Raw genomic sequence first — 12,461 nt, 5'->3', positions numbered from 1 at the left:
AGTAACATTTTGGCTGGACATTCTGCCTCATCCTTGACCAACTTCAGATGACATATGGTCTGAACAGAGCGCAGTGTAAAGTGTCACTGGGTTCCTGTATCTCCTTGTTTAAAGATGTGAGCTAATCTGGTGTGTCTGTAAAATGTCTCTTGTACACCCTGGATAGGTTGCCAGGGTATAACAAGGCCAGCATACAAAAGCTAATGTCAACATGTTAACTTAATGATATGCTCAGGTATAATTTCACCATGTTAGTTTAGTAGGTTTATTGATTAAAAACTCATAGAATCTGGCAAAATTAAATTCACCTTGGGCATGACATGAATGTCTGCACCAGTTTTCATAATGAATAAAAAATATGAAATGTTGTAGGTGGTGCTAAATGCAGAGTCAGGGGATCAGCAAAGTCAACAGCTTTCCAGCTCTGTCTATATATATAGTATATGAATTAATGTTTAAATGTAATAGGAATCCATTGAATAATTGTTTGAATAGTCCGGAAAAAAGTTAAGGCTGACAAATAGACTAACACTGGGCATCTGTAGAATGGATAGATAATAATTATAAATGAATTTGTTTGCAAAGCGAAGTCATCATACAGCTGTGCATCTAAATATATTAACGTACAGTGTTTAGAGGGAGCCATGTAGAGTGGTACGAGTTAACACAAACCAAATTCATCCCTGCATCTGAGAGCAATACACAGGGAGCAAGAGAAAGAATGAGTAGGGGCCAGAGATAGGAAACATTTATTCACCTTGAATGACTTCCAGAGAGGAAAAAAAGTTTCGGGAAGGTGAAGAAAAGAAAGCAAGAAAACAGGTTCCTGAATGTTTGATTTCCTATGGCTGACCTTTGAAACACAATAGACAAAAGAAGCAAAAAGCAATGGTCATAACCTTCAGGAAAGTAAGAGGAAACAAATTTGCTTCAGCACAAAATTCCCCAGGAGTGCCACAGTGTAAACTCTGAACAGTTAAAGTGCCTTTGGAGTTCCTGTCAAGCAAACTAAAGGTCTTGTTTGTTTAGGTCAGCGACTTGACGATTCAGGTATTCCTTAAATGTTAAAAATTCTGTGTGGGACTCCGATTCTGATTTTCACGCTCTCAACCTGGAACGTACTCTGATTAGCGACACAGACGCTATTATAGTTCACTTAAAATATAATTATGCACCAAGTTTGCACAGCTGATTGGAAGTCAATGGTGGAGAGGCAAAGATAAAGGGAGGGGAAATTCAGTAATGAGAAAGGTTAAAGGGCAATGACTGCAGCAGCAAAAAGCAGATGCTGGAAGCTTCATATTACACCGCATCACCGGCTGACCAGGATATCATCTATATACGACCTGCGCTGCCCTTTCTATTGACAGGGGCAACAGGGAGGGGGGGTGGTGGTGCGATGCCGACGGTATGGGCTGATAGACAAATAGAGTGAAGGAGATCAGAGGTGGTAACGTGGGGAAAGATGGACGCCGGAGGAGGAGTGATGGAAGGCAAACAGGAGAAATTAGTACAAGTTGGTCAGAGACAGGGGTTGGTGTTAGTGAAAGTGGGAAACAAGGGGATGACAGGGAGGTATAAAAGGAGGAATCAGAGGGAGAAGTAAGGAGGGAAAAAGCTGATTTTTGTTCCATTTCAAAGCACTGCTGGCACTCCACTGCGATATCATCGAGACATTTCTCATCCCTCTTCATTTATCTTTCTGTGATCCCCACCTGTTCTCCTGCTCTGGTTCTCTTCTGCGTATGCTTCAGTGTTTTCCACTTATTCTCTCCCCAAATCCTTCTTTCTTCTTAGAAATGTGCTCGCCTTCTGCTAAGTTGCTCTCAAAGTATCATGTGACATAAACAACTTTGTGAACGTGGCTCATCTTTTAATAGTAGCTGTCCTCATTTTATTTTTTCGCCCACTGTCTCAGCCCCCTCTATCGCTCCTTCTCATCGTCTCCCCTCTTGTTCCTCGTTCGCACTACACCTTGTGCTGCAGTACTACAGTAACGTGCTGCAAGGTCATCCTCACCACGGCAACTGAAGAAACCATGGGATAAAGTGGATGATGGTGTCAGTTGGAGCCTGATATCATTGCAGTATAAAATAATAATACAAAATGTTTTAAATGCTAGATATATATTCTGAACAGTATTTAATACCCACTGTCCACCAATGAGGCTAGAGCAGGGAGTTAAGGTGATGAAAGGACACATTCAGTAAAGTTACGAACGTGAAGGCAAGTTTGTCAAGTGACATTTTTCATGTTCACAGAAACCATTATTGAGAAACATTTATATGACTACTTTGGACAATGTCCCACCCACTAACCTGGAGGAGTTGGTTTTGAGCTGCAGCCAGCTATCAGGGCGATTGAATCAATTCTGTGAAACCATCGTGTTGTCCATATATATATATATATATATATATATATATATATATATATAAATATATACTGCTATGGGGATATTTATTAATGTTTGCCATTTAGGTCATATTATCGTACTCCCACTCCAGCATATATGGTATAATGTAAATATGCAAAAATATTATTGACATAGAGGTATGATTCTTGTGTTACCTTGGGGTATGTAGCTTTCTGACATAATTAATACTATAACAATAAAGTCATATTCAAGATTTACATAGTATCCTCATTAATGATGGAGAAATGGCTCATTAAGTCAAATGACAGTGAATGATGGATGGTGCTGTAGTGAAATATATTATATTTGGTCTCCATAAATCTATGTATAACTGTGTAACAATAAAAACTTTCACTTTTTTCATTCCAGCTTAAACTGTCTGGGAATCACAGACTGAAGGACACCTCTATGACGTTAATGAGCTCATATACCTTGCCGAGGGGACATCAGCATTAATAAGGCTCACACTTGAAGCCTGCTGAAGAAATGCTTGGTCCCTACCCATGCAGGCTTGAGATTTGATCCGATGGTCTTCGGCTGACTGCCGGTCATTCTGAAATGATACTCCTTTGCGATGCTGTTTCGACAGATTGTACCATCAGGGTAATATTAGACTTCATTCCATTCCCCAGCTTGTGACATGCACACATTAGCATTGACCACAAACCATGAGACAACAGATCTGCATCATCTACAGTGGATACACAGCTACAGAGATATGAATGGAAGGTCAGCCGGTGCATTGATATTCAGGACGCAGACATATGAGTAATATGTACGCATATGCACAACATCAACCATCTCCCTCGTGTGCTCTCAGGAGCACACATTAACACACACAATCCACGACACCCTCCTTCGGCTGTAAGACAAACAGAGGGGAGGGGAGACGACGAGGGCAGTCAAGTGGCACGTGTGCAAGCTGTCGTCTGCACAGTGATATCAGTGTAAGTGTTTAAACAGCCTGACATGCATAGAGATATGGGGGGAGGCAGTTATAGCACACACCTACGTGAATAGGGGTGTGAGGTAATATGTGTTTAACAACATGGTTATCCGTGCTGTGCATGTATGCAAACATTATATCGGTCTATACAGCTACTTTTATGTTCACTGCAGCGTGGCTGGCTGTGGTGGTGCCAGTGTGGTGTAATGCAGTGGCGGAAAAGGGGTGTCATTGAGTTCATGGACATAAACCAACCCACTGCCAGACCAGTCTGCTCCTCTCAGGAATAGCAATGGAGGTGCTGCTTGTATGAGAATATGTGAATGTGTGTGCGTTTGTGTGAGAGGGAGTCAGTGGCACAGACAGACAGACAGGGTAAGACATAAACAGTGAGTAAAAGAAAGGGGAGGTCCGAGGGATAGAGATCTATGTAATAGGTGGAAAGGAGGCAAATCCAAAAAATGCTTCCTTGTGTAAATTTACCACCTCTGCGTGTGGCATTTCAAGCACAGGGTCCGTTATCAGTCATAACAATGACAAACACACCTACACACATAAACAGTATGCACAGTCTTTCTACTTTTGTGTCTATGGTCTCACACGCAGACAAACCAACCTGCACAGACAGTGGTGCAGGCACACAGGTGAGCCAGGGAATGATAGAAACAAGAGAGGGGAAATGCAGACTGACACAAGAGAGGTAGACAGACAAGAGATACAGGTGGCATGGCCTCAGATAGACGGACGGGAGATATTCAGCATATAATGAGATGGGAGTAGAGTGGGTGAGAGAGAGGTTTCACAGATGTAATAACTACAGAGAAGATAAGAATTATTTATTGGAAACTTGGGCAGTGGAAAACGCTCAACAGGAGAAACAGGGTGACCGTGGCTAAATAGAAGCTAAAAAGTTTAGTAAAAAATTGTTCTGATAATGAAGAGATAAGATGATTTTTTTACATTCCACAGTCTGGTATTTTTGATCAAATCGGGAAATGCCAAAGGAGTGGATGCTCCCTCAAAAAGGAAATCATTTTTTTCCAATCAGAACCAAACACTCACACTTATCGAAATGCAGGATCCCAGAGTTGACGTCAGAGCATCATTTGCGCAAAGAAGAGATAATCTGTTCTCTTCAGATGTCTATGACTTGTGATTCAGTTTGACACCTTAATCTGCGGAAAACACAGAGGGCTCCTCCATGGAGCCAACTGTATTTACTATAGATTACGTCTTCCCCTAGTGTCCATTAGTCAAGTGACAGCTTTACACACTGCAGGAAAAACAGCAATCATACACCATTGACTGACTCACTGTGATTTTGCCACTCGCCAAACGGCCTCGTAGGACCCCCCCCGAACCATTTGTCTGAGTGACCGATTATCTATCTGCCAGTTACATGCGCTTTGGTGAGTTTCTGAAGGCTTGGGCCTCAAAGTAATTTCCACTCACATTCTCCCGCCACCATTTAATTGGAGCCCACCAGATTTTTTATTTATCTTGATAATTGAATCATGTAAATCAGGGTAAGGGTGTGCTCATGTCATCATGCACATGCACATTTTCTCACACAAACACTGTCGCTCATCTGTATTCGACACGTTGCCCTGTGCCTGCTGAGGACAGCAGGGAGATGACATCACTTCTAAAGGACAGATTAGTTGAGGGAGGAAACGAGAAGGTGGGGGAGGAACTAAAAAGAGCTCAATTCTTTAAAAAAAAGAATTCTTTATTTTTTTATGCTAATAAAATTAACAGTCATTTGCAGGTAGCAGTGTATTCCCTCCCACTCACTCTGTTAGAGTCTTTTTCTTCTCTCACATAGTCAGAGTTGTGTGTGCTGAGAAATTAAGTATGTATCTGAGTGCCTCTGTGCTCTCGCTGTTCTATACTCTAATGACCTTGTAGATCTGCCTGCTCTGATCTGCAGAGAAGGTTTTTTTTTTTTTTTTGCATCAACCCACTGAGAGTCAGACACCGAAAGAGAAACACGGAGTGAGCCATAAAGAGGCAGAAAAAAGAGACAGAGAGCTGCAGGGAGAGAGAGACAAAGACCGAGAGGGGTGAGGAAGTAAAACTGTGAAGAAGAGAGGCAGACGTGGTTGAGATTAGTGGGTGAGAAGAGGGCGTGTACTCAAAATAAAAAGAGAAAATAAAGATAGACGCAGTGTTTGTTACAGCATCAGTTAGGAGTTTGGTAAATAATAAAAATCACGTGTCATGAATCAAACAATGATCATCAATATTGTTACAAATAAACAGGTAAATAAAATACAGTGTTTCCTCTGTGATACGTATGATAGTAGGTGGGGCCCTATCAGTATTCAGGCAACATGGTGTCCTCCATTCAAATTTAGAATCTTACTTTTCTCTCAGTTTTCTGTCTCACTCCTTGTTACAATTTAACATCAGGTATTTCCCCTGCAACGGAACCAACGTAAAGTGTCGTCTTCGTCTCCTCTTTAATGACACACCGATTTCAGCATACAACCCTTTAAAAATCCATCCTGTACAGTTGTTGTTCAGAGCCAATCACCAGCATATAACAGACATATAACAAGCATCTATTTACCAAAAAGTATAAAGCAACTTTATCCAAATTCTGTTCACTTTTCTTTACAAAACGCACATTTCATGTTTCTGTGTTTGTGTGTGTTGGTGGCGCAAGAAGCTCGAATGAAGTGGGAGTTGAATTTCATCCTGAGGGCGACAGAAGTGTAAACACCAGTGGTACGTTATACAGGAGTGTGCTGCTGTTCATGTATGGGTGTGTGTTTGTTTGCGTGTGTGTGTGTGTGTATTTTCATTCATTCATCCATAGACATGAGTGCATATTTAGCTTTAGTGTTAACAGGAGGAGTCACACAACAGGGATTTCACTGAAGTCAAAGAGAGAGACAGAGTGTACTCTGCCAGAGGAGGGAATGTGTGTCAGTGTGTGCGCGTCTGTATGCATGTGTGTTTTTGTGTGTGTGTGTGTGTGTGTGTGTGTGTGTGTGTGAACTATTCTGCGGAACATTAAACACAAGTGTTCCCATTCTTAGGTCTGCACAGCTCTTTTCCACATTAAAACTGTCCCGCCTCAAACTACCGCACATTAACAATCAAGCACGGTGACCATCTGCATATGTACACACACGCACACAAAAACACACACACACACACACACACACACACACACACCTTACTTACAAACAGACAGTAATGCCAACACACATCCTCACAACATCCAGATGGTGAATAGAAAATTCCAAATGCGAGGACAAAACAGAAAATATAAGCAGTGACAACTCAGTCTTGAGTCCAAACACACACAAAGTAACACACACACACACACACACAAACACACACAGAGAGTAAACAGACTTACTGTATCTCTGCGAGGACTCATCTGACTGCTGCTGAGGGGAGAATGGAAAGTGAAAACCTCATGCTTGCTTCACGGCACTCCTCTCTTTCACTCCCTTCATCACTGCCCCCTCCTCCCTCCTTTTTCCTTTGCTTTCTCCCTCCCCTGCCTCTTTTCCTTCCTCCTCCTTCTCCTCCTCCTCCCTCTCTTCCTCCTTCCCTGCCCAGTCCCTCGCTCCTTCTCTCTCGCTCCCTCCTTCCCACTTGGCAGAGCCCTTACTGTATTCAGATACACCAGTCTCCATATAAGGCAGCACAGCTAAACATGTCACACATAATTTATCCACAGCAGGCTGCGAGTGCACCTTTCACAGCTCACGCTTGGATCGTATGCAAAAGATGGAGGCGAGGGCAACACAGGGGAACTTAACTCAGACAAACTTCTACTGTCAACAGCCACGTTCCTACAATTTCACACTCAGCGAGAGTGTGTGTGCACCTGCGTGCATGTGTGTATGTTAACAAATGCTGACAATCAGACCGTGAAAATGCTCCTGGAGACAAAAAATGCAATTCACCTGCATGGTTCCAACAACACCCTCTCCCTCCTTTCCTCCTCCCAGTCCCTCCACCATCTGTATCTGCAGCCAGTAAATCTCATACAGATGCTGTTTATGGGACTTGTCCACCTGCATGGCCCCCTTTTCTCTATACCTCTTTTCTGCTCACTTTATCTGAGCTACTACCTCTATAGAGCATGACTGACAAGAACAGTCAGAAGGATAAGGCAAATACGATTTAAAAAAGGTTTAAACAGAAACACAAATCCAGAGGAGGGAGTTAAACCATTTAGTTTGGGATTGAAGCAGGGAAGAGCAGCAAGTGAGAGTGCAAGAAGGGCAAGATAAAAATAATAAGTCGACTAATAAGATGCTGTCCAGAGAGGTGTTTGGTTGCAGCAGTAAGAATCAGCAGAATTCAGCATCATCATGTGAGAGGTTTTGTATAATCAAACACACGCCTGCTGACCTCTCTGCTGCTGTTGAGTTTATTTTTTTCCAATTTCCAACTTTTATCTTGCACTTCAAATGAGAAAAATAACAGAAATGCAGCAGGCAGATAGCAGGGGTGGTGGTGAAACCAAAGCAAAAGGAATAATCAGAGTAGCAGTGCTAGCTGATAGCTTTCTCCTCCCTCCTCCACAGCTTCAGTCCACTCACAGGACAGCAAGAGTCACAGCTCTGTTGCCATGGTGTCTAACTCCATCAAACACTACGTCAGGTGCATGTGTGTCTATCCGAGCATGTGTGAGTGCATGGCGGGGGTGTTGTGTGTTTGCGGAGGTGTGTGTGTGTCAGGTGGGTGTTACCAAGTGACTCAGAGCCACATCACCGACTTGGCTGCAATATATCAGGGTGTTCGGAATTTATTGCTGTTTTGGCTTTAGTGTGTGTGTGTGTGTGAGGGAAATGTGTTGATTGAGCTGTAGCCTGCTCCCAAAAGCACCTATGATGGATCTCTGCGCTCATGTTTAGCTTCAGCTTCTATAAATATTTATCAATTCATTCATAGAGGCAAAGCAACACACTACCGTCACTGGTAATATGGACTTTTGAAATCCGCAAGTCACTGATCTGTGTCCAAAAAAGGTCCTGCAGCCATCTTCCAGAGTTACGCTGAAGTGGGAACATTATGCAGTGTCTCCGTGTGTGTGGATGTTGTATTGTTATTGTACAGAACACATTTAGAGTCTGGGAAAAAATAAATAGCTGCATGGTGTGCCAGAGTAACCCACTGGAAATATTTTTCAGCTGCCGCATTTAGCACAGATGTCAGATACAGATTTAGTATCTTCCACATGGACACTTGAGTAAGTCCAACCTTTGCTAAAATAGTGAAACCACATGGTAAGAATACTAGACTATAATAGAATTTTACCCTAGCCACTTGGGGGCAGAGGGAACACACTGAAGTTTTCAAATCCTACATCTACAGCTTCAGAGTCCAAACTCAGCTATTGCTTGAGTCCAAATCCAAGTGCGAGTGCCTAAAGGTCCAGTGTGTAAGATTTAGGTGAAATGGGACTATTAGCAGATATTTAATGTAGAATAATCCTCATGATAGTTAATTTACCCCAGAAAAGACCCTTTATATTTAAATATTTTATATCTACATGGAGGGGACCCTCTCTACGGGGGCTGCCATGTTTTTTACATTAGTCCAGACTGGACAAACTAAAAACCTTTTGAGTTTTTATGACAACCGAAGACTACCACAGGTTCTTTTTCATGTTTGGAAGGGGAGAGTGAGGTGAGGGGTGTTCAGCTGCAACATGAAATTTCAACACTAGATATCACTAAATTCTAGACACTGTACCTTTAAGTCCAAGTGGAGTCAGAATTACAGAAAATCAGGGCTCTTTTATACAGTTTATTATTTTATTTATTTTTAATTATATTTAAATGCTGCATCTGCAAATTACATATTTTTAAATGAAACAAGTGAAGTACAAGCAGGGCAACAAGTTAAATTGCCAAGTATTATAAAATATAATCAGTACTTAAGTACTGCGGAATTATACTGAAGAACTGTACTTAATAAATGCAGTAAAAGTAGTAAATGTACGTTCTATTGGAAAGCAAACACTGACCACACTGAAAGGTTTTGGACTTGCACATAACTGCTGCAATTTCAGATAATTTAATGCACACTAAGGTTCCTGTTCCCTGCTCTGCTGATTTCTGTGAATGGAGAAGAGAAGGAAAAGGGCTTTTGATGCATGGATTACCAACACAAGCCATCATCGTTCTCATTCTGATCGTACAAAACAAGGTCACAGATCCAGGAACATGTGTCCCTTGTGCACCAGATCACTAAAGATGGGAATTGAGAAAGAAATTAGAAAAGAAAAAGGCTCAGAAGGACTTGGACATGGAGATCTGCATCCATAAATCATCTCTGATCCACACTGTTAGGCAAAGCCAACACTGGACAGGGAGCAAAAGAATATATTGGAAACATCTAGGATCTTACCCAATGGAAAATCCAGCAGGGTGACCCTGCTGTACGTCTGAGAGGGTTTCAACACTTATCACAGACCTCTGCTCTATTGTAGAGTATCTCAGGTAGAATTGTTAAACCAATCATCTTCAAACAACAGCAGCGTTTTAGGTATGTTAAATCTCTTCCACCTTGCAGAGCCTCTTTGCCTTTCTCTTCAGTCTGAACAGTTCTTCTGTTCGGGTACAGACATATTCAGGGGCCCCAAGATGTGACCTCAGTGGAAAATGTTTGAATCTGTCAACTCAGAGCTCTATAAAGGACCAGTGGTGGAATAAATGAATAACCATTGTTGAAAAAAAACCTCCCTATTGAAATACTTCTGTTCTACAGAGCCTTGCTGGACTTAATCTTGTGATCTCTTTGAGCCAACATTAAAAACCGTCCACTTACAGTATCTCTCTGCTTCATCTTGAGCTCACTGAAACACACACTCTCTCTCAAGAACACAGTATGTACTCAGAAGACTACAGTATATCCAGTGAACACAGTTTTATCAGGCAGCTTTGAGTCCCCTGAACACCAGAGAGGAGGATATAGATGCTGCTGTCACATCGGCGTCTGGTGGATCAGGTGACGATACACATAGCAACAAATAGTGAGTTAATCAAAGCAGCCATAATGAAAAAGAGGAGCCTCTCCATTCTAAAATTTGCCAGGAGGAATTCTGAAGGGGAAGAACAGATGTCTGCTAAAAGGAGACAAACTGAATATTCAAAAGAGGTTTTTTTTGTCTTATTGGCATAATGGCTTTCTTTTGAATTTCATTTCCCACGCCACCAAAGCTCTTTTTTACCCTGTTACAGCATATACAACTTTTCACGTCTACATTATACAAACTGTCAAAAGAGGCAACGCACACAAGTAAAACAGCCTGACAGCTGTTTAGAGACATCGTGTGATGAGGGATGATGTGAATAAAATTACCTTGAGCAGAATTTCCTTTTTTAGAGAAGTCAGCTTATGTTTTCCTGTTTTCTTCAGTAATCAGCTTGTACGTCTGACATTTATGACAAATTATGTCCTTTAGGAATTAGGAGCTAATTTAGAAGTCCCAAGCTTCATTTCACAACCTGTTTCTTATTCTAAACCTTAATTTTGACCTTCTGCTCTATCTCCTCATGACAAAGTGTTGAAACATGTTTTCACAACATGGGTCCCAGGGTGGGGGACTAGACATTTCTCAAATGAGTCCTGAGGGAACAAGTTGAAAAGTATCTTCCCTACAAGCCGCCACAGTTCTTTGTCTGGGTTTCTGGTGCAACAGATATGATCACAAGCCTCAATGACCGTTAAACCACAAAATGACCTATGATAGTGGAGCCATGCTTTTACCCTACTATCAGCTGAAAACTGCCTTTGTTTTTCACATTATTGTTTTGTTACAGAGCCAGTTACTGGATATTTAATACAATGTTTGCCCTTATAAAAGTCTATTGTTTTTCACTGGTCTTACATTTGAAATGACATGATTACTCTTGCCTTTGTGTTACATGAAACATCAGTCACTTGGCATTCACTGGATGTGACGCAATTAAATATCAAAACCAAATTTCACATATTGCTGTGTAACTCCTGACTTTTTTGATTTAAAAAAATATTCAAACTGTACATAAAAATAAATTCTGTAACTATGCTGGACTACTGCACATGAAAAGGTAAACAGCCTTCAGAATTAAAGAGTGGTGAAGTTATCCCTTCATAAAAGTTACAGTGTTCCCCACCAGCACTCTTAGGGTATTCAAATCAGCTACTGTTGAACAGCATCTGTGTAATTGCAGTAAAGACAAATGCAAAAAAGCAGAAGGAAAATAAACATAAAAATGACACAGATATTCCACAGATGCATATAAAGTATTTCAAATATCCTCTCTTAAGAAAAAACCTCAAACAATATTTCCAAGAAAGAAAAAAAAAGACATCTTTCACTATAGCAACAGGCAGGGAAGTTGTCGGAATGATAACATGTCAAATATTAATGACCCTGTCTTTTGTGCAGAGCAAAACTCCCCTCTGCTCCTCTCAAGAGGCAGAAAGACAGATAGACAGATCTTCTCGTAAAGCCAGTAGCTGTCCACTCGGTCAGAGAAATGCCGTCTTACCTGCCTGGTTGTCTGTGTGTTTCTCTTTGTGTGTGTGTGTGCTCACACACAGTCCCCACGAGCAGGAACTGATGAATCTACACGACTTCAGCCCTGCAGCGTGCAGTGCATTATGGGGTTTCAGTCTCTCTCTCTCTCCTCCTCTCTCCCTCATTCTCTCTCCTCTGTTTCTCTCTACTATGTCTCTCTCTCTTCCTCCCTCTGTTGGCACAGTGTTGGAGGGGGATGTCCTCGCGCCCTGTCTGGAGAGAGGAGGGTGAACTCACGCACGCTGTGTCCACACACACACGCACGCACGCACACACACACACACACACACACACACACACACACACACACTGCAGAAGTGAGCCTCATGATGACGACTGCCGCCACTCTGGTTACCCATAGCAACAGCCTCCCTCTCTCCCTCCACCTCTCTCTCGCTCCTGTAGCTCTCAAGGCTCCCCCTTCAGTGTAATCTGTTTAAATAGTGAAATGAGTGCTACAAAATAAATGTTTCACAAACAAATGTGGTCACACTTCCCTTTTTAACATTTACATTAAGCTTGAGCTAAAAGGCTAACGCAGAGATACAATGAAGGGAGTCTCT

General features: G+C 41.9%; 1 protein-coding gene across 7 annotated transcripts in view; it reads right to left on the bottom strand.

Moving 5' to 3' along the window:
• LOC109630410 (muscleblind-like protein 1) overlaps positions 1–12,035 on the bottom strand; it is a 58,583-nt gene extending 46,548 nt beyond the window's left edge. For 6 of the 7 annotated variants that reach the window (XM_069534197.1, XM_069534199.1, XM_069534198.1 and 3 more), the window contains exon 1: positions 11,870–12,035. The gene's annotated coding sequence lies outside the window, so the exon portion shown is untranslated. Of the gene's footprint in view, positions 1–6,729; positions 6,868–11,869 lie in introns of those variants that run through there. The other variant, XM_069534200.1, reaches the window with a different exon arrangement.
• Positions 12,036–12,461: the final 426 nt, after the last annotated feature.

Source organism: Paralichthys olivaceus, chromosome 11 (genome assembly GCF_024713975.1).
Source record: "Paralichthys olivaceus isolate ysfri-2021 chromosome 11, ASM2471397v2, whole genome shotgun sequence".
NCBI lineage: Eukaryota > Metazoa > Chordata > Actinopteri > Pleuronectiformes > Paralichthyidae > Paralichthys > Paralichthys olivaceus.
The sequence above is the reverse complement of the archived record's forward strand: the minus strand, read 5'-3'. Positions and strand labels throughout refer to the sequence as shown.